The sequence below is a fragment of the Schistocerca nitens genome, chromosome 7 (genome assembly GCF_023898315.1).
Source record: "Schistocerca nitens isolate TAMUIC-IGC-003100 chromosome 7, iqSchNite1.1, whole genome shotgun sequence".
NCBI classification, from domain to species: domain Eukaryota; kingdom Metazoa; phylum Arthropoda; class Insecta; order Orthoptera; family Acrididae; genus Schistocerca; species Schistocerca nitens.
The window spans coordinates 109,118,483-109,144,525 of record NC_064620.1 but is presented as its reverse complement, the minus strand read 5'-3'; the positions used below and the strand labels follow the sequence as shown (position 1 = coordinate 109,144,525).

Sequence of the window (26,043 nt, the reverse complement as noted above, 5' to 3'; positions counted from 1 at the left end):
ATAAACACTTGTCACAGTTACAAACTTTCAACACATATATTTTAAGATACCACTTTGACACGTCGCTAAAGAAGATGCCACGACACTCGAAGAAAGACAGTTTTCTCTGGGTCTCTCTGTAAAGACTGCTGTACGATTGCTTCATTGTGCATATAGTAGCGATACAGGACATGGCTTTGGCTTGCGTCACTAGAATTCCTGATCTGTAGCATTACGTCCATTTTAGCGGCTATAACTAACAGCAGTAGGGTAGGGTAGTTTGGGGGAGGAGACCAGACAGCGAGATAATCGGTCTCGTTGGATTAGAGAAGGACGGGGAAGGAAGTCGGCAGTGCCCTTTCAAAGAACCATACAAGCATGTGCTCGGAGCGAATTAGGAAAATCACGGAAAACCTTAATCAGGATAGCCGGACGCGGGATTGAACCGTCGTCCTTCCGAATGCGAGTCCAGTGTGCTACCCACTGCACCACCTCTCTCGGTGAACCAACAGCTGTAATTCTATCTCTCGCAGTCTTCTACGTCAGGTATGTGACGAAGTTTTTAACCCCAAATGGTGTACATCCAGAAAATTAAATTGTGTGTTCTGAGTATGTTGCTACGACTCAAGCAAACACACACTCTTTTTCACAACTCACGCAGTTCTCCGATCATCATCAAAATATCCACGACTAGGAGCAGAATAGGGGGCTTTCCCTACAAATAGATTTGTGTAGTTGGTAAATCACAGATCGTTTACGAGGAGGGTCAGCTGACAGTCTCTGCGCTGGCCGTCGATCCTCAGCAGGTCTTGCTGCGTTTTGCTACAGTTTTCTGGCATTATAGATTTCCCACATGCAACAGCGACTCCTCCATACGACGTCACGTAGCCTTGGGCGTTATACATTATATCATTTATATATGCGTCGAGAACAGTAACATCCTCAAAACACTCCCTTTGTGCACTCTTGAAGCTACGTTTCATGTGTGTTTCCGTATTACCAACGACGTATTGAACTTTTAGTGTTCTGAAGCCTAGTATCCTAACGAAACAGACGTATTGCTTACCATTTCTTTTTACAATTAAGACAAAATATTGGAAAAAATAACTGTTTTTAATTTAAATGCTATATATTTCACATACTATGTCAATCAGTAATCATTCGAAATTTACATTTCAGTGGATTACGATTCACTGGTTGATAAATGTAACTATAGTGACAAGCTTCTTGTTTGCTCTCCTATTGCACTAGAAAATCGTGCAGCCGATAAAATATCTACACGTTAAGCTGGGCCTAATGAAACAATAGGTGAAATTCTTAGTCAGAAATGGAGACTGTTTCAAGCATCTCTGTGAGAAATTTCGTCACTTATTGGAAACTAAGTTGAAACACCGCTGTCATTAAAAAAGTATATCCGATTTTAACTTTGAATAAAAAGTGACTGAGTCATACTAATTGTTTGTTGTCTTTCAAGGAATTTGATAGCAAGTTCATACTCAGCTAGAAGGACTCATATACCTGTTGTAACAAATATATTGAAAATATTCAAGATTTAAGTTGCTTGATGATACTCAAGTGTCACTCTTTGAACAGTCACTTTGAATTCCCTCCAAAAGATTCGAGAGATGCCAGTGTGGAACAACGACAGACCATTAATCAAGACATCAAAGTGTTGGACGTTTGGTATCAGGGCCAATGGAAATTATGATGCGAGTCTAATTTTCATCTCTTCACCCATACGTAGAACAAGCAGCTCATCGGAGAAACGACCCTTTTACATTATTTACAAAGAAAGGAGATTGTACTTTATTAGTCAAAGGGCACAAAATTCCTGTATATAAAGATGTAGCATTGAGACGGAACTGTACGTGTCACATACGAATTCAGCACTAAAAAAAAAAAAAAAAAAAAGAAGGGGGGGAGGGAGAGAGCTATAGAGCTATTACCTTGGAAAATTTCTTGGTATGTGGGTCTCCCACTAAGGTTGTAAGTAGGCTGTTTAGGTTTTTATGTTCGTAACGCCACATAGCGCTCTGTATGAAAATCACTGACTGTGCTGTGTGCAGTCTGTGTGCTGGTTGGCATTGTTGCAATATTCGATATTGTAGTGTTGGGCAGTTGGATGTGAACAGCGCGTAGCGTTGCGCAGTTGGAGGTGAGCCGCCAACAGTGGTGGATGTGGGGGGAGAGATGGAGTTCTGAGAGCGGATGATCTGGCCGTGTGTCCATCAGAGAGAGAAAATTTGTAAGACTGGATGTCATGAACTGATATATATATATATATATATATATATATATATATATATATATATATATATATAATGACTTTTGAACACTATTAAGGTAAATACATTGTTTGTTCTCTATCAATATCTTTCATTTGCTAACTATGCCTATCAGTAGTTAGTGCCTTCTGTAGTTAGAATCTTTTATTTAGCTGGCGGTATTGGCGCTCGCTGTTTTGCAGTAGTTCGAGTAACGAAGATTTTTGTGATGTAAGTGATTCATGAAAGGTATAGGTATTGTCAGTCAGGGCCATCTTTGGTGGGGATTATTGAAAGTCAGATTGCGTTGCGCTAAAAATATTGTGTGTCAGTGTAGTGTTGATCAGAATAAGTAAAGAGAGAAATGTCCGAGTGCGTTCAGTTCTGCTCAGCTGTTTGAAAATCAAATAACGTAACAGGTTTATCAGCGCAGTAATTCATAAATTTTTCTAAGGGGACGTTTCAAGGTAATATATTTTGATGGTTCTTCCCATTATTTATTCGTATTCATGCCATCAGTAACACATTACAGCGTGCGTCTCAGACTAATGGAATATGGGGGTTCTTCCCATCACTTTTTTTTTAGATTTATGAGAGTAATGACTCCTCTCTGGCTTCAAAAAACTACTATTAGCATAACTTAACATTTGTAGTCCTTAGTGGTGTGGTATGTAGTGGACTGAAGAAATATTTCTTTCTGGGAGTATAGACGTGGTATTTTGTGTTATAATTCACAGGAAGTGGTTATATTTTCTGACAGTTAAGTTTATTCAGCATTTCCATTAGTCGTACGCTCTAGTCATGGCACTTGTGGTTACATATTTTTATTGTTAGAAAGTATTAATTGAACTGTCAGTTTTTGTGTATAGCTGCGTTCTTACTTAGCGCGAATTATGGTTCAAACGGCTCTGATCACTATGGGACTTAACATCTAGTGGTCATTAGTCCCCTAGAACTTAGAACTACTTAAACCTAACTAACCTAAGGACACTACACCCATCCATGCCCGAGGCAGGATTCGAACCTGCGACCGTAGCGGTCGCGCGATTCCAGACTGAAGCGCCTAGAACCGCTCGGCCACACGGGCCGGCCGCGAATTATGGCGAAATGTCATGACGATGTCTCGTACCAATTACACAACACCAAGCGAAACTACATCAGTGTTTGCGACACTCCATCCATTAGGTATCACACAGTCTTGGTCATTATTACAGAGATTATGAATAAGTTATTTGTAGACCAGCTACAGTTAGCAGCTATCGGAAAAATGTCTCGTGTTTTTGTCGCACGTAATGGAAACTACACTACATGATCAAACGTATTCGCACACCTTTTAGGGAGTACTAATATGGGTTGTGTCAACCCTTCGCATTTATGGTGCTTTGAGCTCTGCAGGGTATATCCAATGAGGTGTGTCAATGTCTGTGGAGGAATGGCACCCCACTCTTCCTCAGCAGCCCAAATAAGAAGAGGCAGGGAGTTGGATGCTAGTGTCTGGAGCGGAGAGATTCTAACTCGTTCCATTGGGCTCAGGTCGGGGCTCTGGGCGGGCCAGTCCGTTTCAGGAATGTTAAGTCCATAAACCATTGTCTTTCAGATGCTGCTTTATGACGGGATGCATTGTTATGCTGGTACAACCAGTCATCGTCTCTTAACTGTTCCTCTGTTTCAGTCAGTGCATAATTCCGTAAAATGTGCTCATATCCTTCCTCAACCATCGTTTTGCTAATCACGAAACACCCTCCATTCCTTAACATCACTTCCTTCGCACTTCACTGCTGGCACTACACATGATGACACGTGCCTTTCTCCAGGCATATCCCAGACCAAACACTTCCATCAGATTGCCATAGGGTACAGCGTGATTAATCGCACCAAATCACCAGCTTCCAGTCATCAATTGTCCAGTGGCGTCGCTATTTATACCACCCGGAGCGTCACTTAGCACTGACTACAGAAATTTCTGCCTAATGAGGAGCTTCTCGCCGACTGTACCCCAATCTTCATAACTCCTTACCCATAATCATTGTAGTAGCAGGATTTCTGGTAGCACAGTGTAACTCATGAGTAATTTCTTCCGCTCATGCTATTTGTTGTGTCTAGACAAGACAGCTTAGACACAATGAGAGGAAGCCGAAAGGCACGCGCTTAAACTCACGCAGGCTGGCGTGAGGCCTGAAACAGGATACGTAATGAATGCTATAAAGAAAAGTACGTAGCTTCTGGAATACTTAACTTTAATCCACATTTGTAGAACATCGCTCTTGATGATACATTAATAGAATCTCAATATCAATTGAATACGGCGCCTTGCTAGGTCGTAGCAAATGTAGCTGAAGGCTATGCTAACTATCGTCTCGGCAAATCAGAGCGTATTTGTCAGTGAACCTTTCCTTGCAAAGTCGGCTGTACAACTGGGGCGAGTGCTAGTACATCTCTTTAGACCTGCCGTGTGGTGGCGCTCGGTCTGCTATCACTGACAGTGGCGACACGCGGGTCCGACGTATACTAACGGACCGCGGCCGATTTAAAGCTACCACCTAGCAAGTGTGGTGTCTGGCGGTGACACCACACTATTTTTACAGCCGCCTACTGCAAAGCTCGACGGTCCATATCCGTCAGTCCATGAGTTCTTCCTGGTTCTGCTTTGTTCCTTCAAAGTACATCAACAACAGCCGACTTGTGCAGTTGTAAAAGGCTTCAAATGTCCTTGACGGATGCGTTACTCAGGTGACATCCAACGACTAGTTGTGTTACTGAGCTGACATCCAGCGACGAGTCCATGTTCTACTGACCGACCCGTTCCCATTACACCTTCTCCGCTTACAACGCAAAATTTCCCGCCTCCTTTTATAGTGGTGCGTCCGCCTCACGTGACACGTACCTGTCGATTCCACATTCCACAGGACTGTCAGTACACTTTTTGTGACGTAGTGTATATGACTTTCCGCATCGTATGCGCACACAATGTTACTCCCAGTTGTTTGTTTGCATACCATGGCTGATGATGGAAGCGATTCAACAGTTTCTTAACTAAAAGTAATACGTATCTACATTTCATGAACAGCGCAAATTTCTTTTCGCCAGATGAGAAGGTAACTACTAATTTTACCACCGATTCGATAACAATGTCATTATTACTTAATTTAAACATTATTGAAGTACAACCTATTTACACATGAGTCTCAGGTCACACAGACACGGTGCGTTATGTTTGTGCTCATATTCTCGGTCTAGTCGAAAATCGGAAAGCATTTTCAGTATGAAACTCTCTTAGCATGTAAGTTGTTGTTAGTCTCCCTTTGAAGCTTACTGCAGTTTAAGAGTATTTCTCATCAGACGCGTCCCGCACTTGTTTGTAAAGCTTCTTCACTGAGAATTCTCGACTATGGTTTTTATAGATTCAAAACAGCTTTTTTTCACAAATTTGGCGTACCATGTACTAACAGTGCATGTTCCGTTTCTCCATCTTTCCTTTTTTTCTTTCTTTTTTTTGTAGCTTTTGAGTATTGCCAACCTTATCAGTACTGCTCTTTTGAACACTTTCACAGTTTCGTATATACACTCCTGGAAATGCAAAAAAGAACACATTGACACTGGTGTGTCAGACCCACCATACTTGCTCCGGACACTGCGAGAGGGCTGTACAAGCAATGATCACACGCACGGCACAGCGGACACACCAGGAACCGCGGTGTTGGCCGTCGAATGGCGCTAGCTGCGCAGCATTTGTGCACCGCCGCCGTCAGTGTCAGCCAGTTTGCCGTGGCATACGGAGCTCCATCGCAGTCTTCAACACTGGTAGCATGCCGCGACAGCGTGGACGTGAACCGTATGTGCAGTTGACGGACTTTGAGCGAGGGCGTATAGTGGGCATGCGGGAGGCCGGGTGGACGTATCGCCGAATTGCTCAACACGTGGGGCGTGAGGTCTCCACCGTACATCGATGTTGTCGCCAGTGGTCGGCGGAAGGTGCACGTGCCCGTCGACCTGGGACCGGACCGCAGCGACGCACGGATGCACGCCAAGACCGTAGGATCCTACGCAGTGCCGTAGGGGACCGCACCGCCACTTCCCAGCAAATTAGGGACACTGTTGCTCCTGGGGTATCGGCGAGGACCATTCGCAACCGTCTCCATGAAGCTGGGCTACGGTCCCGCACACCGTTTGGCCGTCTTCCGCTCACGCCCCAGCATCGTGCAACCCGCCTCCAGTGGTGTCGCGACAGGCGTGAATGGAGGGACGAATGGAGACGTGTCGTCTTCAGCGATGAGAGTCGCTTCTGCCTTGGTGCCAATGATGGTCGTATGCGTGTTTGGCGCCGTGCAGGTGAGCGCCACAATCAGGACTGCATACGACCGAGGCACACAGGGCCAACACCCGGCATCATGGTGTGGGGAGCGATCTCCTACACTGGCCGTACACCACTGGTGATCGTCGAGGGGACACTGAATAGTGCACGGTACATCCAAACCGTCATCGAACCCATCGTTCTACCATTCCTAGACCGGCAAGGGAACTTGCTGTTCCAACAAGACAATGCACGTCCGCATGTATCCCGTGCCACCCAACGTGCTCTAGAAGGTGTAAGTCAACTACCCTGGCCAGCAAGATCTCCGGATCTGTCCCCCATTGAGCATGTTTGGGACTGGATGAAGCGTCGTCTCACGCGGTCTGCACGTCCGGCACGAACGCTGGTCCAGCTGAGGCGCCAGGTGAAAATGGCATGGCAAGCCGTTCCACAGGACTACATCCAGCATCTCTACGATCGTCTCCATGGGAGAATAGCAGCCTGCATTGCTGCGAAAGGTGGATATACACTGTACTAGTGCCGACATTGCGCATGCTCTGTTGCCTGTGTCTATGTGCCTGTGGTTCTGTCAGTGTGATCATGTGATGTATCTGACCCCAGGAATGTGTCAATAAAGTTTCCCCTTCCTGGGACAATGAATTCACGGTGTTCTTATTTCAATTTCCAGGAGTGTATATATGTGTGTGTGTGTAAAACAAGTTAGAAAGAAGTTTGAAAGAAATACGCATTAAATCTCTAAATATCAAAACGTAGAAACGTAATATGTATTTCATACTTCTCGAATTACCACTGAAGATGCTTTGAAAATAAAGGCGGAATGCTGCTTGTGAAAAACGCTCTGAAACTGCATAACTTAAAATAAGGAATAATACTGATTGATACTTAACGGTGATTGCACAAGATGGACATGAAAACAAAAATGTAATTTCTTAGCACGTTTTGGTACCAAAAGCTTTCCGCCCAGCTCCTATCCTCCTGATGATGGTTCAAATCTCTCTGAGCACTATGAGACTTAACTTCTAACCGAGCGAGGTGGCGCATTTGCCAGCACACTGGACTCGCATTCGGGAGTACGACGGTTCAATCCCGTCTCCGGCAATCCTGATTTAGGTTTTCCGTGATTTCCCTAAATTGTTTCAGGCAAATGCCGGGATGGTTCCTTTGAAAGGGCACGGCCGATTTCCTTCCCAATCTTTCCCTAACCAGAACTTGCGCTCCGTCTCTAATGACGTCGTTGTCGACGGGACGTTAACCACTAACCACCACCACCACTTAACTTCTGAGGTCATCAGTCCGCTAGAACTTAGAACTACTTAAATCTAACTAACCTAAGGACAGCACAGAACACCCAGTCATCACGAGGCAGAGAAAATCCCTGACCCCGCCGGGAATCGAACCCGAGAACCCGGGTGTGGGAAGCGAGAACGCTACCGCACGACCACGATCTGCGGACTATATGTTCAAAGTTGTAACAACCTAGTTTAAGACAGTGGAAAACTTATTCTGATGAACCGATACATTACGCGCTCTGTCCCCCGTGAGACTGAATGTCGTCTGGTAGGGCTTGCGGACGCTTGAACTGCGAAGAAACAATGACGATGCAGACCGCAAATGTGGAAACCCAAAAAGTAAGGCATCACATTCTTTTCTTGGTCGGTTTCGGTTGAGAAACGCAGAATTTGTTGTGGGGCGACATGGCATATTCCCGTTTCAACCCATATGGTTTCGTGAAGTTCCGATAGGCGGTGGCCCTGTACATAGAATTCAAAACAGCGTCTGTAACGGAAATGCGTTCCAGACAGAGAGATATCATTTAGTTTCGTTTCGAGGAAAACCAGACCATCGCAGACATTCATAGGCGGTTGCAGAGTGCCTACGCTGACTCGCAGTGAACAAAATCACGGTGAGTCGTTGGGCGAGGCGTCTGTCATCATCGCAACAGGGTCGCGCAAACTTGATCGATCTCGCGCGTGCCCACCACCGCGCGCGTCCCAGGCATGCGCAGTTTTGAGACGTGCACACACTCTCATTCGAGGTAATCGATGGATCACAGACAAACACTTCGCTGCCCAACTAGAAGTCTCTGATGACAGTGCTGACACACGCTTTTATCAGTTGGGATATTTAAAGATGTGTGGCTGCTGGGTTCCTCGGCGACTAACAGAAGAGCATAAAGAGCAACGAAGGACCATAAATGAGGAATTGCTTGCGCGTTACGAGACTGGTCGTGACATTTATTTCTCGAATACCGTCACAGCCGAAGAAATATTGGTTCATCACTTCGAGCCAGAAACGAAACTGCAATCCATGGAGGATACTATACCACCCCTTTCCGAAGAAGAAGTGCAAAGTAACCCCCTCCGCCAATAAACTCAATGTGAAGGTCTTATCGGCCTCTGAAGGGGCTATTCAATTTGATGTCATCCGACATGATGCAACGATCACCTCCGACGTGAATTGGGCTACGTGCAGGAATCTGAAGAAGCTACATAAGCCTGCAAACTATCTTCTCCATCTCCATACAACGCAAGACCTCACACAAGCCTGTACACCTGTGAGGAACTCACAAAACATCATTGGACTGTTCATCATCCATCCTACAGCCCACATCTCGCACATTTCGACTTCCACCACCTTTATGGCCCAATGCATGATGCACTCCGCGGAAAGCAGTGTATGGATGATGGGGAGGTTATGCAACAACGTGTTGGTTTCGAGTCGACCAAGAGGATGGCACCATGCTGACACAGAGGACCTCCTAGGAAGATGGCGTAAGGCTACCGCATCGAACGGAGATTATGTTGAAAAGTATGGTTTTGTAGCCAAAAGGGTGGGGCATACTACGATGTATTAGAATCAAGAATAAAACCAACCCGCTTTCAGAAAGAAAATGTCTTGCATTACGTAATGAATGCATCCAGTAGTTATGTAGGGATTTGATGGAGGACAAACGGTTATGGACTGGTACCTGGGAACGAGCTTCTTGAAAATGGCGAAGTCTGTCGGCTATTCGCATGCCACTGTCATATGGTTTGAGGACGGTGAAACGACGAGGAGGCGACAAATCACAATAAGACTCAGTTTTTACAGTTTCTAACTCACAATTCAACAAGAACCGATATTTTGATCAGACAGAATGGGCATATTATAAGCGAGACGGAACAGTTCAAGTTCCTAGGCGTTCGGATAGATAGTAAGCTGTTGTGGAAAGCCCATGTTCAGGATCTTGTTCAAAAACTAAATGCCGCTTTATTTACCACTAGAACAGTATCTGAAATACGTGAAAGTTCATCACGAAAAGTAGTCTACTTCGCATATTTTTATACGCTTATGTCGTATGGTATTTTTTTGTTTTGAGTAATTCTTCTGATTCAAAAAAGGTATGTTTGGCTCAAAAGCGGGCTGTTCGAGCTATATGTGGTGTAAGTTCGAGAACCTCTTGTCGACCCCTATTCAGCAGTCTGGGAATTCTCACATTGCCCTCACAGTATATATTTTCTTTAATGTCGTTTGTTGTTAGCAATACTAGCTTATTCCCAAGAGTTAGCAGCTTTCACTCAGTTAATACTTGGCAGAAATCAAATCTGCATGTGGAATGCACTTCCGTGAGTCTTGTTCAGAAAGGGGTGCAGTATTCTGCTGCAACCATTTCCAATAAGCTACCCCAAAACTCAGAAATCTTAGCAGTAGCCCAAACACTTTTAAGTCCAAACTGAAGAGTTTCGTCATGGCTCACTCCTTCTATTCTGTCGAGGAGCTCCTGGAAGAGCTGAAAAATTAAGCAAATTGCAGTGTTACATTGTTGATTTTCTTTATTTAAACTTACGACTAGTCGCCTGCATATGTTTCTTATATTTCATTTTATCTGTTTCTACTATCGTGTTATAATTTGATGTACTGAGGCGTTCCATGACCATGGAGACTTCTCCTTAATTTGGTCCCACGAAAGAATAAATAAATGAATAAAATAAGAAAAGGTGTTGAGCGTGCGCGCTTCACAGGAAGTGCGGGCCTGGGCTTTACCCTCTCTGTAAAGCATTTTATACATACCGCTGTATTTTTTTTTTTTTTGGCAAATGGTTAAATGACCACATGTGACTGAAAGAATTTTGTAAACCACTTGGTAAAGTCCACATGTGCTTGTATCAACGTATGGTATCTCTCTTTAACTCGGATTTCAAACCTCTGAACGTGGGGAGCCTTCAGCTGTATTGTGAAGCCCGCATCTCGTGGTCGTGCGGTAGCGTTCTCGCTTCCCACGCCCGGGTTCCCGGGTTCGATTCCCGGCGGGGTCAGGGATTTTCTCTGCCTCGTGATGGCTGGGTGTTGTGTGATGTCCTTAGGTTAGTTAGGTTTAAGTAGTTCTAAGTTCTAGGGGACTGATGACCATAGCTGTTAAGTCCCATAGTGCTCAGAGCCATTTGAACCATTTGTATTGTGAACATAAAAATTTCTGTGTACTTTATAATACGGAACAAATACAAATTACTGGCTAGTATCGCACAGTTGAATGTACAAGGAACACTAAGACAAGGGATAGTATAGCTGGAGAATGTAAGCGGCTTACACAAACTGTCATAAAGGCATCAAAGGGTGCCCCACAGCCGATGAACAGGTGACAAAAATCCTATCCTCTTCATGACGGGCCGCCTGTATTTCCGTGACGCGTGTATTTTAGTTCAAAATAACATGATTATGGGGGTATTGGATTAACTCTTTGTGAACTGGGGCAGTTCTGAGTCCCACAATAAAAAAGAAAAAAAGAAGGAACCTGTCAGAACTGTTGAACCTCATTTATTCTTAGTTTTGTACATTCTTAACTTATCGAAGAACTTTCACGGATGTATTATCTACGGTTCTTGAGCAGTTTGAATAACTGCACTTGCAGCGCTCACGCTATTAGGATGGCGGTAGTGCCGCGCACACATGGTATAAAAGGTCAGTGTATTGGCGAAGCTGTCATTTGTATTCACGTGATTCATGTGAGAAGGTTTCCGACGTGATTATGGCAGCACGAAGGGAATTAAAACAGAGCTAGACGCTCGTCACATTCGGTTTCAGAAATCGTTAGGGAATTCAATATTCCGAGATCCACATTGTCAAGAGGGTGCCGCGAACACCAAATTTCATGCATTACACCTAAACTTTGACAAGGCAGTTGTCGACGGCCCTCGATTAACGACCGAGAGCAGCGGCGTTTGCGTAGATTTGTCGGTGATGACAGACAAACAGCCCCGAGTAAAATAACCGAGGTAATCAATGTGGAACGTGTGGCGTACCTGGCTCTGAGCACTATGGGCCTTAACCACTGAGGTCATCAGTCCCCTAGAACTTAGAACTACTTAAACCTAACTAACCTAAGGACATCACACACATCCATGCCCGAGGCAGGATTCGAACCTGCGACCGTAGCGGTCACGCGGTTCCAAACTGACGCGCTTAGAACCGCACGGCCACACCGGCCGGCTGTGGCGTACCTACCCGTTAGGTCAGCGCGGCGAAATTTCACGTTAATTCGCTATTGCAGCAGACGACCGACGCGGGTGCCTTTGTTAACAGCACGACATCGCCTGTAGAGCCTCTCCTGGGCTTGTGACAATATCGGTACGACCCTTGACAATTGTAATACCGTGGCCTCATCAGATGAGTCCAGATTTCAGTTGGTAAGAGCTGATGGTAAAGTTCGGGTGTGGCGTCGATACCGCGAAACCATGGACCTTGGTTGTCAACAACAGATCCTGCAGCTCTTCCTCACTTTCATTTACGATGGTTATGTCATCATCGAATCTCTTCATCAATATCCTTCCACAGTGAATTTCAGTTCCACTCCTGAACGTTTCTTCTACGCCCGTGATTGCATCTTCGGCGTATAGATAGAAGAGTAGGGACTAAAGAGTACAGTCTTATCTCATTACCTATCTGCATTCTTGGTCATCCATTATTCTTTCTCCCTCTTGGTTATTGAACGTATTTTACATTACCTGACCTTTCCTATAGCATACGCACTTTCTTGAGAATTTCGAACGTTTTACCATTAAACATTATTGAACACTTTCTCTAGTTCGACTATTCGTATAAACATGTGGTAATTTTTCTTGTGCCTTGCTGAATCTTCACGTTGACGCCAAACCGATCGTCACTTAACAGAATCTTAGTTTTCCCTACATTGTTGCTCTTAGCACGTTGGATGCAAGAGATACTAAGACGATGTACAATAGTCTCGCACTTATCTGCCGTGACTATTTTCGTAACCGTGTGGACGGTTTTACTCCGAAAGTCTGATAATGTTCCCATTCTTAGAGTCGTTTGGATGCCGCTTCCCTCAATGACTGCAGAATTATCTCTTCCTTCCGCCTTATTTGATTACAAATCTTCCTATGCTGTGTCAAACCTTGGCTTTTATACTGCCTCTGTACCTTCCATATCGACTCCCATTTCATCTATCGCGTCACTATACATTCCGTCCTCTCTTAGAGGTCTACAATGAACTTTTTACAACTGTCCACTCTCTCATCCGCATATAACTTTAGCAACCCTCTTTTATTTCTTTCTAATTCGTGTTTTTTCTTCTACAAACTGAATCAGTCCTTTCGACGGCCAATTCTTTCGATTTTTTTGAGCTTTCTCGTGTGGTCATTTTCCTAAGTGACCCCGAATTTTTTTCATTATTTCGTTCCTAATTGACTTCCATTGATATATTTCTTTCTTTTGATGAATGTTTTTGCATTTCATTCATTCCAGTATTTCTTCAGTTATCCACGATTTCTTTGAAGTTACCTTCCTTATACCTCTATTAGTCTGTCCTGTTTCTGTGACTGCCCTTTTGAGATGCCACATATATTCCTCCACATTGATGCCTTAAACTTCGTTTTACTCTGCACTGTTACTAAATGGTGCTTTGGGTCTATATTTGCTGCGGCGTACGCTTCAGAATCCAATATCTCTTACCTACATTCAGTCGACTTGAAATCGTTACCTTCTTTCCAGATGACTTCACTGATCCCCATTATACCTAGCCAGCCTTTGCATTTCCCTTTTTCAGACTATCTAGTTTCCCTGTCACATTCATACTTTGAGCAGTCTACGCTCCTACTCAAAGAATGTTGCCATTTCGTTAGTTATACAATATTTTTCTCACGATCACCTCTCAAGTGATAGTTCCCATTCAGAGATCCGACTGGAAGATTCATGTCATCTCGACGCTTTTTCCATTGAAATCTCCAAAACCGTTCCCGGAGTTATGAATTATGGTGAATTTCTGCAGACGTTTAGATCATCATCATCCTCATCGTCACCAGCTGTTTGTCTTTTACTGTTGCATGAAAGCATTCTCCATGAATTACGGTCTTCAATTGACCCGTGCTTTCCTTTATACTGTCTCACGCCACTTACTTCCTATCTTTTTGTTTATTGGATCGATTTTCTGTTATTTGTGAGTCCAGCAAGTTACGTCTACAATTTGCTATCTTACTGGATTTCGTTGCTTTAATTTGACCGTCGCTCTCTCTCTCGCTCAAAGAATGTGAAGAGCCTAACCTTTAAGGTGCTCACTTACACGTACTATGCCTACGTGTAACGAACAATACGTTTTACTTTGTTTCCACGGTTTGAATATTCGTTGATTTCACTTCATCTCTCTGTAGTCGCATTTCGTTAATTTATGCTCAGAGGAGTAGCTCCTAATGTATCAGAAGGTGGTTTGCTACAGCACGGAATCTGTCGCCTAACAGGCACATTTATTGGGTACTGTGGTTGTTTCTAGTCAGTCTTGAACATGTTCTTAGTAACTGTGCTAATTAACTGTGAAATAACAAAAAATTGGTTTCTGTTACAATAACAATATACACCTTTTTGGTAAATAATTCGCCCAGTGAATCCCTAAATAATTTCATAATATCTATACATGCCTCAGTTTTCATTTAATAGAGGTATTTTGTAAGTGCTTACAGCAGCCAACGAATCAGGGAAAACGACCTGTTTTTGCAGCGAGACTTCAAAATGCAGACAGCAGAAGTCTGTCAGTACGCCAAGGAATTAAAGAAATGAGTAACAAAGAGTAATGAAACTGTAACATCTAAAACATTTCTGTCTCGATCTCCTGCGACACTGAGCCTCAAGGTGATAGTTCCGTAAGCATCAGTAGTAATCGGGGAGTAATACGGAACTGCATTTGCTTTGGAAACGCTTTTCCATTTGAGAAACGTTCAATTGGAACCATTCTGTTCGTCACTGAAGGTGTCAAGATTATACGGGAATAAGTCCAAGCCATCATTCAAAAAATGTACTCTAAGTGACATGTTACATTATATCAAGTAATTCAGGCCCTGTAGTTGCCTAAGAGAGCTTTTGGTTGTCGTTGTTTCAGTATTACTCAACAAATAAAGGAGAAGTTCATGCACATTAATTCCGTAATTGGTGGTCCTACAAATATTTTTCCCTTTATTTTTGATTCACTGATCCATCTAAACTTCTCTCGGAACTAAATTAACCCACGTTGTTACACAAAGTCTTCGACGAGACCAAATTTAATGTGGAGTGGAGATAGATACACATGTCTGCGGCCAATTAAAGGAGTGTTCTCAGCTTTTATCTGTTCAGGCGGAATTTCATTCTGAGCATGCCATTTTTCCAGTATAATCATTTTATCTGTCTCTACTGTCCCATCCGCATAGGAAGCAGTTATGCTTTGTCTATCCAGGCTGAGTATCGAAATGAATTGCAGTTAACCTTGAGAAGCCGACCTCGGGGAAGAGCAGTTTGGATTCGGAAGGAATATAGTAACACGCAAGGCAGTGCCAAATCTACGACTTATCATAGAAGATAGGTTAAGGAAAGGCAAGCCTACGTTTATTACATTTAGAGAGCCAGAGAAAACTTTTGACAATGTTGAATGGAAAACTCTATTTGAAATTCTTAAGGTACCAGAGATAAAATACAGAGAGGAAGGCTATTTAAAACTCGTACAGAAACCAGACTGCAGTTATAAGTTTCGGGGGACATGAAAGGGAAGCAGTGGTTGAGAAAGAAGTGAGACAGGGGTGTAACCTATACCCAATGGTATTCAGTATGTACTCTGAGCAAGCAGCAAGGGACACCAGACAAAAATTTGGAGTAAGAATGAAAGTTCAGGAAGAAGGAGAAAATGCTTTTAGGTTTGTCGATGAAAAGTCTGTTGCATAGACAAATTTAAATCACGAGCAAGATAGCTGAAATCACCTTTACACAAAAATTGTGACTCGTTTGATTAACAGTGGCGTTGAAGTGTTGGGTCGGCGTACATATCTCCTTCGCTGCCTTCAGCGTGTTGTTCCCTGTATTCGGTTTCTCTCACTATCAGCTTCTCAGGACGTGCAGACATCGGCATTTCTGCACGGTGACACACTGAGTTTTGGAGCAGATGAGCAATCATGATACTGCAAGCTTTCCCTGTTCCTAAGTATATCCAACCGGTGTGTGGTCAGTAGGTTCCCTCAACATCATGGAAACATGAATGAACACGTGATGTGATCCTTGTAACCAGTATGACAGGAGCGTATGAGAGAATATGAAGAGAGTGCAATTCTTGACATGGCTGCCAACCTTGCACCTAGAATAAAGTTGGCAGCTCATGTTTACAAGAGGGTCAGCATATTCAAATGTGTGTGAAATCTTATGGGACTTAACTGCTAAGGTCATCAGTCCCTAAGCTTACACACTACTTAACCTAAATTATCCTAAGGACAAACACACACACCAATGCCCAAAGGAGGACTCTAACCTCCGCCGCGACCAGCCGCTCAGTCCATGACTGCAGGGCATTAGCGGGTCAGAATTAACACAAAACATAATCGCAAACCTTCACTAACTCGCAACAACTGTCACTTCCACCAAATGCCGTAATTCTCAAGGCTGAGGTACAAGCGCCAACGAACACGTACGTGTGACCGAGAAACAGTGTGCTCTACGGAAAATAACAGTGAGAACCAACCGGAACGATGGATTTTGAAAATCTGAACAGAACGTTATTTCGTGGCATCGCATCTTTGGTAACGAAGGTTCATACATCAGAATCTGGAAAGCGATACATGGCTGTCTTTCGACAGACAGCAGCCGTCCCATGTCCCACCTGGAGAGTTCAGGATGAGGGAAATGAATGCCTATTCGTTTACCTGAGGCCGCGACTTCGCCTCGGATTCTGGACAGTTTGATGGGAACCATGTCCTCTTATAAGGGGCTTTATCTTTTGCTAGCCAGGCCATAGACTACTAGTTGTGCAGTCCCTTTGTCATATTAGAAAGAGAAGGGAATAGAAAACAATAAAAGGAAAACTCAATGGAGGTACTGCACCGTGAATTAAGTTGTTATGCAACATCTGAGATCAACAACTTGATCAAGGAAAATGAGCTTAAAAATACTCTGAAATATGTTGGGTGACAGATTAAGAAATAAATGGCCACCTGACAGTAGAAATAGAATTAATAGTAGTAGATCTTGTTGTTTTTGTTGCTGTTGTCTACAGCTTTCTATGCAAGTCCATCCTATGTAAGACTTTTCATCACTAATCAGTTCAGATGTCGTAGTGGAACGACAGCTGTCATATTTAATATTATAACAGAATCAGTGACTCCACATAGCAACAATAGTTTATTTATTAAATCTGGTAATTACTGACACTATCTTCAGGCCAGAAGGTCTTTGACGACTTACAGAGCTGGTTCATGAAGCAACTGTGCGTACCAAAAGGTACAAATTGCCAGTACCTTCTTGTGTGCACAGCAGCTCCATGAAATGGCGTATCAAGGAGCTTCTGAACTGAAGGTAGTCGCTTAGACTGACACTGTTTCCCAAGATTAATAAGTGAACTTATTTTTTCTGTTATACTTGTCGTCTCGGATTAACAACTGCAACCTACATCCATTTGCACCTCCTTACAATTGCAAAGCCTTCCTGTCCCTCTACAATTTTTATACTAGTCTAATCTACTTTACGAAATTCACAATTGTTTAACGCTTCAGGATATTAAAGTACTATATATATATATATATATATATATATATATATATATATATATATATATATATATATATATGTAAGCACTATATGTATGTAAGAGTCGAGGGGCATGAAAGGGAAGCAGTGGTTGGGAAGGGAGTGAGACAGGGTTGTAGACTATCCCTGATGTTATTCAATCTGTATACTGAGCAAGCAGTAAAGGAGACAAAAGAAAAATTCGGAGTCGGAATTAAAATCAGTGGAGAAGAAGTAAAAACTTTGAGGTTCGTCGATGACATTGTAACTCTGTCAGAGACAGCAAAGGACTTGGAAGAGCAGTTGAACGGAATGGACAGTGTCTTGAAAGGAGGATATAAGATGAACATCAATAAAAGCAAAACGAGGATAATTGAATGTAGTCGAATTAAATCAGCTGATGCTGAGGGAATTAGATTAGAAAATGATACACTTAACGTAGTAAAGAAGTTTTGCTATTTGGGGAGCAAAATAACTGATGATAGTCGAAGTAGAGAGGATATAAAATGTAGACTGCCAATGGCAATGAAAGCGTTTCTGAAGAAGAGAAATTTGTTAACATCGAGTATAGATTTTAGTGTCAGGAAGTCATTTCTGAAAGTATTTGTATGAGAGTAGCCATGTATGGAAGTGAAACATGGACTATAAAAAGTTTGTACTAGAAGAGAATAGAAGCTTTGGAAATGTGGTGCTACAGAAGAATGCTGAAGATTAGATGGGTAGATCACATAACTAACTTGACTAGAAGAAGGGACCGGTTGGTATGACATGTTCTGAGGCATCAAGGGATTACCAGTTCAGTATTGGAGGGTAGTGTGCATGCTAAAACTCGTAGAGGGAGACCAAGACATAAATACACGAAGGAGATTCGGGAGGATGTAGGTTGCAGTAGGTACTGGGAGATGAAGAAGCTCGCACAGGATAGAGTAGCATGGAGAGTTGCATCAAACCAGTCTCTGGACTGAAGACCACAACAACAACAACACATGGAACTTCATTTTTAAGAATATCAGGACACGTAAGAAATTGTCTCTGATGAGTAAAAGTGAAAACGTTATTGTAGTTTTGCAATTTGATCAAAACTTTTGATGTTCAAGTCGTATGATTTACACTGAGCTCGGTTTTATTGTCCGTACTGTGGATGCAGAAAGACAGTCTTATTGTCTAAGGTACAATCCTTCCATGATGCTTCTGATGCTCTGTCAACTGTCGGTGATCGAAGTAGTCACTGCAAGTTACGGCTTCCGATATGGACGTCATTGCGTGATGGTGTTGCGTGATCCATTAACCAGACTTAATTACTTTACTCCACTTATTATAAAATAACCATGAAGTTTTCTTTCTGTGTCACGTGAATACCTCCAATACACTTCCAGTCACATTAAAGAGACCACCCGCAAAAGCCGGAATAGCCGCATTTTGCTGCACGGATCGCTGCAAGACGTGCAGGAAGAGTGTCAGTGAGATTCTGGAGCTGCGCTAGGTTTTCGCTTGCGGATCCATGGCGCGAACAGTGCGATCGGGGTGGTCCCGCGGATTCTGACTGTTTAAATCCGGTGAGTTTGGTGCTCAGGAAAGTACGGTAACCTCACTCTTGCGCTCTTCGACCCACGCACGTTTATTGCGAGATGTGTGACATGTTGCGTTGTCCTGCTGGTAGATGTCATCGTGCCAAGGAGAAACTAACAATAAGTACAGATAGATTCCCGTGGGTAGATGAATTCTTGGTTTGATCCATTGTGCCTTCCACAATGAAGAGATCATCCAGGGAATGCGACCAACACATTCCACAGACGCTAACGGCCCTTCGGTTGTTGCACAGTGTTTGCTTTTAGAAGTTTAATGAAGCGTAAGACGGGATTCATCTACTGAGTGCATCAATACTTCAATATAAAGGTCCCAATTCCTAATTAGAGGGACATTTGTACTGTGCATTGACCGCATCGTACTGAAATTAAATGTTGCCTTTTACAGAAAACAGACGAAATAGAAAAGTGGCCATTTTTCTGTTTCCTAATTCAAGATTGGGTCCCAGAAATGAAACACCGTATTGTCCTGTATGGCGCTCTTTCCCATTTCTATCTTCAATGGACGTCCTTGGTAAAATACCGCCACTTTCACGAACAAGTTCTGAGGATACTATAGCAGTCTCTTAGTTTTCGTTGCCTGCTTGATCCTACATCTACAGCTATAATGCATAAAACATTTTACGGAAGATACAAATAACTCGTAACTGTGTCACTCCCTCGTTTCCCCAGCCGGCAGGGGCGGCCGAGCCGTTGTAGGCGCTACAGTCTGGAACCGAGCGGCCGATACGGTCGCAGGTTCGAATCCTGCCTCGGTCATGGATGTGCGTGATGTCCTTAGGTTAGTTAGGTTTAAGTAGTTCTACGTTCTAGGGGACTGATGACCTCTGCAGTTAAGTCCCATAGTGCTCAGAGCCATTTCAACCAATTTTTAACCTCGTTTGCCTGTTCTGTTCGTGAAATAGTGTGTGGCAGAATATCTGAAAGAGCTCTAATTTACTGATTTTTCTCGTCGCGGTCTTTCTGCGAAAGATATAGGGATCAATAGCATATCGCCCGACTACTGCTGGAACATTCTCTCTTGTATTTTCATCACTAAACCTCTCTAAATAACACAAAGCCATTTATTTAACGATTGATACTGGAGCTTGGTCCCATGTTGAATGGTGTCGCTTTTTCTTGCATCTTCTCAGTCTCTTCAATTAATCCAACCTCATAAATTTCCAAGAGGAGTGAATAATATTCAGTAATTCGTCTTACAGTAGTTTTGTGGGGCTCTGGTTTCGTTGAGGTGTTACATTTTCTTCAGATTCTTCCAGTGCATGTCAGCCTGTATTTTGCTTTTCTGACGGTTGACTTTATGTGGCCATTGCTAATCTCTGACATCTCAATGCGAAATCGATACCCTGCTTAATCCGCTGTCAAGGACTCCTCCAGCTGGTAAGAGGTGACAGCAGACTGTCTTGTTAGCCTGATAGCTGACGTCAAGGTGGAGATATAACCTGCCCTCAGTGGCGCAGCAATACACTTCGAATCCTTCTTTGCTAAGGTCTCTACCTCGCGAAGGCAGCAGCTTCGTGACCTGGCTGTTTACTGGTTTCCGACAGGACTATGTGCTGGATTGCTGTGCGTGTTATTGAAGGATTTGCTTGACCCTAGACTATCGGGTTTATTCCATTGGTCTGTTCTAAAGTTTACGACATCTTGTTGCGTACTGACGTGGAGTATCAAGTGATAACAGGGTATCCATGTTTTCTGTGTAATAAAGACTGTGTGACACTGTAGCAGGTGTGACAGCCGTTACATTTAGGATGGCACCAGAAGGTTCCTCCTCGGTATTTTACAGACGTGGCAGTTCGTAGTGATTTATCACCTACAGCGTATGCGAAAGGCAGTGGAGCTCTTCCCCTGTTTATACTGATAACTGCCACAGCACAGGCATCCTTTCGATCATGGTGCTCAACTTCGACCAAATGAGCATATTCGTGAAAATTATTAGTTACGAATTAAAATGAGGTACGATAAGATTTCATTACCTACCAAAAGCACCTCTCAAAGTGATAGTGAGCTAACAGATAATGCAGTTCAATTTCTGTCCTCCTCTCCTCTTGGGAAAATATGCCACGTCGCTTTTAAAACATTAGCTTCGATTAACTGTCAACAAGGGACTACCGTCTGCGGTAGAGATCTCCTACATGTAACTAACTTCCCTTGGTTATTGTGCTTTCTGTAATGTGATCCTTCACTGTTTTTTTGTAGTGTGGTGTTTTTTTAATTTTTCTTCTTTAATGCAGTCTTTCTTTTCTTTTCTACTGTAGGTCTCAAATGTCAAATAATGCAGTAAATGATGATAATGATGATTTTTGAACAACTCACTCGCTGAACAAAGGCTGTAAATGCAGATTTTTCTATTGGTGACTGAGGACGGTGTACTGAACAACATTACGGCAGTATTTATGTCATATATAATTAATTACAACTATTACAATTCGGACGGTATATTGAACAACATTATGGCAGTTTTTATGTCATATGCTGACTATTAATTACACCTATTACAAGTCGTTTGCTTTCAGGTTGGGTAGTACCTCGGAGTCCGCCGGCCGGGGTGGCCGAGCGGTTCTGGGCGCTACAGTTTGGAACTGCGCGACCGCTACGGTCGCAGGTTCGAATCCTGCCTCAGGCATGGATGTGTGTGATGTCCTTAGGTTAGTTAGGTTTAAGTAGTTCTAAGTTCTAGGGGACTGATGACCTGAGAAGTTAAGTCCCATAGTGCTCAGAGCCATTTGAACCATTTTGAGTACCTCGGAGTAGTTGTGGCAAAAACATACAATCAGGGCTTCTTTTTTTGTTCCCCTGGACAGTAGGTCAGGTGTAGAAGTGTAAACGCGTAGACGTAAATAGTAAGTCTATACTGACAGGTCTAGTCCACTTAGTGGTGCAGTTGCGATCGAACGGAAAAGATCCGGTTAAGTTTGTGACGTGTTTATGGGAAGACTGTTAGAGGGAGAGGAATAACAACCATGTGTGTACATATTAAAGTACTAAATATAAAAATATTTACTCTTACACCCGTTAAATCCTGTGTAATCTCAAACGTTTTGGGTGCCACACTACGACATTGAAAATGACAAAATGAAACCAATAAAACGGAAGGGCGTCCCGTACGATACGACAGAGTCAGCGTGTGGTCAACAGTATGAATTTAATCTTTCTTTCTCTTTTTTTTTTCTCTCCGACGGCACTTTTGCCCCATTTTTCCGTTCCAGTCTGCCGGCGCTGGACTCGAAATGAAAAAAAAAAAAAAAGGCTAAGAGCAGCACTTTGTGACTGCACGCAAGGAGAGGTATTTTTCATTCAGTAACGCCGCAAAATCTTCAGCGGCGACGGCTGTAGGAGGCCGTTTGTAATCTCCTATTGGTGCAGAACGCGGACGAGACCGGCCGCACGAGAATCCGATACAACCGCGGCGACCCCGGGCCGGTACCGCGGATGAAAAATGCCCCCTTGCTGCCCCCCCCCCCCCCCCACCTCTGCTGGCGGCCTTTGTCCACATCGTCGGGCGCCAGCAACACGCGTCCCCAATCTGGGCGCGTCCGCGACAGACGCCAGACGCAGACGAGCGCTCATTTCCATAAAACGCGGGGTCACCGCGGCTCGCGAACGGCGGACCGCGGGTACACGGCGCCGCGACGTGCGTTTCTGCCACGCACGAGTGGATTGCTTCTTTCCGAGCTTCAATTCTGGGCCCCTGGAATTCTCATCCAGGCCGGCCTCTCTTTCTTCAGATATCAGAATGGGCGATGTGTAACTGAGAACTGCTGACCGTAAATATAAATTCCGTGGGCGCTTCTGACTTGTTCGTTGTCTGAGCACCAGTCTTCCTCTCCTCCCCCCCCCCCCCCACTCCTCTCTCTCTCTCTCTCTCTCTCTCTCTCTCTCTCTGTACTCTCTATCTCTCCTGACACATACGTACACACTTCCTCTACAGTTTACAGGTTCATAAATTCTTCTTTGGTGTAGAACCAACTGTCAAGCATATATTGCATATACTGTCTATATTTGTGTTTCAAGTCAATTTTATCATCATTTAAATTATTCAGTCACTGGATATGTGGTCGCTGATTTTGTTGATGAATCTCTCGCTAGTTTCTGGACCCCACTCAGCCCAAAGAATGGGCATTGTAAGTCATTTCTCCTTTTGTTATTACATTCACATTGTATCTGACAAACCCGGCATTGTCAAGGAATTCATTTAACCAATTTTCTATTACAAACGAAAACAAAAAATTAACTTGCGTTTGCAGTGAAGTACAGAAAAAGTTTCATTTCCATCTATTCGTGAAACTACGTTTGAAATTGAGAAACAGTCTACAAAGAAATATACATAATGTACAAATGTCTTAAGTACAATGTCCAAATTAAGAAACATGATCCAGTACAATTTCTATGCTTTGGGCAAAGGCTGTTTCGTTTCTCTGCAACGCGATTTTGTTATCGTCTCTGTGGTAACGCCTTTTCATAACTCTATAGGCGCATATCGTTTCCGCCTAGAGCTGTCTGCGTTTCGCACTTTGGAACTGTCGAAACCTCTGCCTGGTGTCAGGGATTTCGTTAAGTGACTCGACCGAAGGACTGTCTTAGCAGCAGAGAGTAAATATATTACAACTTCATTCATTATGCGACATTTTTTGTCGTACCCAAGTGTTGATTACCTCATACCTCTTGACCTATGTGTCGTACAACGCTCTACATCTGTATCTACATGGATACTCTGCAAATAATATTTAAGTGCCTGGCAGAGGGTTCATCGAACAACCTTCACAATTCTCTGTTATTCCAATCTCGTATAGCGCGCGGAAAGAATGAACACCTGTATCGTTCCGTACGATCTCTGATTTCCCTTATTTTATCGTGGTGATCGTTTCTCCCTATGTAGGCCGGTTTCAACAAAATATTTTCGCATTCGGAGGAGAAAGTTGGTGATTGGATCTTAGTGAGAAGACTCCGTCGCAACGAAAAAGCTTTTCTTTTAATGATTTCCAACCAAAATCCTGTATCATTTCTGTGACACTCTCTCCCTTATTTCGAGAAAATACAAAAAATGCTGCCTTTCATAGAACTTTTCCGATGTACTCCGCCAGTCCTATCTGGTAAGGATCCCACATCGCGCAGCAGTATTCTAAAAGAGGCCGGACAAGCGTAGTGTAGGCAGTCTCCTTAGTAGGTCTGTTACATTTTCTAAGTGTCCTGCCAATAAAACGCAGTCTTTTGTTAGCCTTCCGCACAACATATATTTGTGTATGTACATTCAGCGGCATATGTGGATACCGTCAATGAAATTTATTGCGAATAGAGTTTGTAGAACAGAAGAAATTGATCTAATCTCATATATCTCCGTTTTTATGACGTCACATGTCTTTAGCTGTATGTCATACAATGATATAGTTAAGTAGGTAATTCAGCGGCATATGTAGATACTGCCTGCAAAATAACTTACGAATGGAGTGGATAGCAAAGGAATAATAAATTTAAACGTCATGCACAATGTGGCAGTTTTTCACATATCTAATGTTTACGACGTTATATCTCGTGAACTATGCAAGCTATCACAACATAATTTTGTAGGTGAGTTTTATGGTATATAAGGATACTGTCTGCAAAACGCATTACGAATAAAGTTAGCGCCACAGAAGTAATAAATTTGAACGTCATGCATGATGTGGCAGTTTTTCACGCATCTCGTCGTTTATGACGTTATACCTCCTGAGCTGTTATAGGTAGGTGAATCTCATCCCCCCCTTCTACGCTCCTCCCCCCCCCCCCGCCCCCCAACACACACCAATTGTTGCGTAGCAGGGCCACACACACCAATTGTTGCCTAGCAGTATGGGATATGTGTACCGAGTTTGGTCGAAATGGGTTCAGTGGTTTAGGTGGGGATGTTGAACACACACACACACACACACAAACACACATGCGCGCGCGCTGACACACACACTTACATCCATTTTTATAATAGGTGTAATTGCTGTGATCCTTAATTCGTAATAGACTTTATCAGACAGTAGATGTACTGTCACAATCTTCTCAATTTGTTCAACAGCTAGAAGAGTCGTCTAAAAGGGTTCTAGGATGGACACCACATACTACCATTATAACACGGTATTGTACAATGACCACTTACTTCCTCAATAAGATACTGTTTTTGGATAACCCATTCAGCTGAGGTATTTATTCAGTTCAATTCATATGGTCAGCTATTTGCTATCCACGCCATTCGTAAGTTATTTTGCAGTCAGCTTCGAAATTACATAATTTCATCTTCAGACGTACCGGGCTGTGTGGCCTCCAGGCCAAAAGTCACAAAATTTCAAATAAATAAAAGAAACTCAATCGAATCAAAGAAGATTTGTCGCAGAGTAAGATTCTGTAACAGGTAACTGATTTAAATGCTTTTCCTTAAACGTACTATTTAAAGGTCTCGAGCTTTAGTCACCATGGTGACTATACATAGAGACTTGATGTTAGTCACATATGCCTTTATGGCGACAAAGTCTCCATTATCAACACCTCAGTGAGTTTGAAGAGGGTCGACTAGTAGGGCTACGATAAGCTGGATGTTCCTTCTGCGACATTACAGAAAGATTTGATAAGAATATCGCCAGTGTAAATGACTGCTGGCAGCGATGGTCACTAGAAAGTGTGGTCACAATAAAACCGGGCTCCATAGGGCCACATGGCACTAGTGAGAGGTAAGACCATCGCGTTCGGCGTATGACGCCGTTCTTATCGTACTGCATCTACACCAGCAATGTGAGGACCAGTTAGCACCACAGTGACACAGAGTACTTATACAAATCGGTTACTTCTAGGAGAGTTCATAGCCAGACACCCTGTAGCGTGCATTCTTTTGATCCCAAACCAGGACCGTTTTTGACTTCAGTGGTGTCTA

General features: G+C 43.3%; 1 protein-coding gene across 1 annotated transcript in view; it reads left to right on the top strand.

The window, feature by feature from the left end:
* The window catches only part of LOC126195052 (dipeptidase 1-like), a 699,024-nt gene that overhangs the window by 433,050 nt on the left and 239,931 nt on the right, over positions 1 to 26,043 (top strand). The window lies entirely within an intron of this gene.